Below are 2935 nucleotides of genomic sequence, written 5' to 3'. Positions count from 1 at the left end.
ATGTCAGATCGAAGGTACAGTAGGGAAGAGGCCTACACGTTTCTGAGCATGACAGATAGTGAAGGGGAAGTCACCCATCTGTCAGATTCAGGCTCAGAATACGAACCCGTAGATAGCAGCGTCACCCTGACAGATAGCTCTGAGGACAGAGTAGTGGTCCTGCCATGTTCAGGCGTACCCGACCCCATTCTTCTGCTGTCGTTCGGGTGCAAGAACCGCAGGGCTCTCTTATGGAGCAGAGAGCCAGTACTAGTGCCGCTCATCCTTCTGGTGAACTGGCAAGCACCAGCAGCCTAGTACAACATGGTCATAGATCCAGCACTGCAGTATTGGTGACGTGGAGAGTCCCAAAAGTGCAGTTCAAGCTGGCAAGGTGGCTAGCATGAGCAGTATCCCGCTGCCACCAAGAAGACAAAGACAGGCCCGTCAAGCCCATAGTGCCCTTCCTGCTGCATTTGCCACTTCCGAATTGGAAGCTCACCACTTCTGCATCACCCCTACTTCCCCCATTCACTGGCCGACCTGGAATTCAGGTGGAAACAGTTGATTTTACGTCACTTGATTTTTATTCGCTGTTTTTCACAGAAGATCTCTATAGATCTATTGTGGACCAAAGCAATTTGTATGCTGGTCAATTCATCACCGCTAACCCCCAGTTGCACCTTGCCAAAGATTGGAGACCTATCACGGTCTCCAAATTTAAGACCTTCCTGGGCCTATCCCTCCTCATCAGCATAACTAAAAAGAACGAGTTGCGGTCATATTGGTCCACTGACCCAATTCATCATATGCCAGTGTTCGCTGCCTTCATGACCAGGACACGATACAAGCAGATCTTGCAGTTCATGCACTTCAATGATAATGAACTCTGTCATCCTCTGGGCGATTCTGGATTTGATAGGCTCTACAAAATTGGGCATTCGTTAACCACTTGAACCAATGCTTTGCAGCCTTGTTTACTCCCGATCAAGTTGTTTGCGTTGGTGAGTAACCGATTATGTTTTCTGGCCGCTTGTCTATCAAACAGTATCTTCCCAGCAAAGCATGCCAGATATCTGACAGGGCAACAGGCTATACATAGTTTTATGGTTTACGACAGAAGAGATAGTCACGTAGAGCCAGAGAACTGCCCAGACTACATAAAGAGCGCTGGTCAGATTGTGTGGGACTTGGTGTCACCCTTATTAGGAAAGTGGTACCACTTGTACATGGACAATTATTACACAACCGTGACACTTTTTAATCACCTTTTTGATTGTGGAATTGGCACGTGTGGCACTGTGCGATCTAATTGCCGGGGCTTCCCACAACGGCTTGTAGAGGGATTCACTGAATGTTTTTGTTCTGTCTTCCCTTCACACAGATACGACATTTCAAATTCCTACAGCGACTGGTGTTGTAGAGAAACCCCTTTGTAGCCACGAATACAACCTTAACATTGGAGGGCCTCAACGACCAGTTGTTGGTACAAAAAAAGTGTCTGTATATTTATTTTAATTGGCTCTGCTGAATGCTTATATGCTATACAAAGCTTCAGGACAAATTGGATCCTTCCTAAAATTCCAGGAAGAGATAGTCACAGCCCTTCTGTTTCCAGACAGTGCTGTGCCTCACCTTCCCCATGCAAATGCAGTGAGCCGGCTGCATGAGAGGCATTTTCCATATGGCCTCCCTGGTACCCCTAGCCAAAGATGTCGTGTGCAGAAAAAGCAGACTTAGGCATGACACCCACTTTTATTGTCCCTCCTGTCCTGACCCTAATCTGGAATGTTCACAGTTTTTATAAAAGTGCAAAAAAAATTTTTTTTTTCTCTTCTCTCTCTTATGTTTGTTCTCTATTGTGTTCTATTTAGAACTGTAATGTTTTATTGTATTTGCAGGTATGGTATTGTCTTACTGTAATGTTACTTTGTTTTCTTGTTAACCACCATTTGCTTAGCAGGTACACCATTCAGCTGCAGTACTGATTTATCTATCTTGACAGCAACAGCGTTTGCTTCCACGATACATAAATCAGCGACTCCAGCGCTGTAGGTGATACCACCACAGTAAAAGAAAAATGGTGCATGCAAGCCCAGAAGTGGGTGGATAAAGGGCAGTATTCTAGTGGTGGACATACCCACTGATCAATTGCTTTTTCGTTCAGTCCACATTAAAAAAAAAAGGATTGCAATATATGCCCAACAAGGACCAGCAACGTATTGGTATGTTGCTGGACTTTGAGTGGTTATACCAGAATGATGCCTGCAGGTTTTGGTATTATTCCTTTCAGCCAGCGGTCAGCTTTCATGTAAAAGCAATCCTAGCAGCCAATTAGCCTGCTTTTACAAGCAGTGGGAGGGAAAGTTCCCCCCTCCCACCGTCTTCCATGGTTTTCTCGGGCTCTCCTGTCCCAACCGGGAACCTGAGAATGCAGCCGGTGGTTCTGTCAGCTGATCGGAGACCAGAACAGCTCCAATCATCTCTATGGCCAAAGAAACTGGACGCTACGAGCATTTCATGACTTAAGTTTTTACTGGATATAAACAGCGCCATTGGAAAGCATTTTATCACACCGATCTTGGGCAGAGGAGAGATCTAGGTGTCTAATAGACATTATGCCTTTGTCTTGCAGTTTTTTTTTTTTTTTGTGTGCGTTTACAACCACTTTAAGTCCAGGAATGGAGCCTGTATGACTGGAAGACTGAAGGAAAGGCTGGAGTTCAGCTGAGAAAATACTGATGAAGCAGACTTGAGCACATTCTATTACAAATGTGGACAAGTAAAATCCACTTTACACAAGCAAATAGTTAATTCTTGAGTGGAATGCTATCCGTGCATAACGTACAGAAGGGAGTAATTTTTTTGACTGGTAGTATCCTATGGCAGCACAAGTTTGAACAGTTGTTTTAGAAAGTTGACAAAAAAAAAAAAAAAAAAAAAAAAGACACACAAA

Source organism: Rana temporaria, chromosome 4 (assembly GCF_905171775.1).
Source record: "Rana temporaria chromosome 4, aRanTem1.1, whole genome shotgun sequence".
Classification (NCBI taxonomy): Eukaryota; Metazoa; Chordata; class Amphibia; order Anura; family Ranidae; genus Rana; species Rana temporaria.
The sequence above is the reverse complement of the archived record's forward strand: the minus strand, read 5'-3'. Positions refer to the sequence as shown.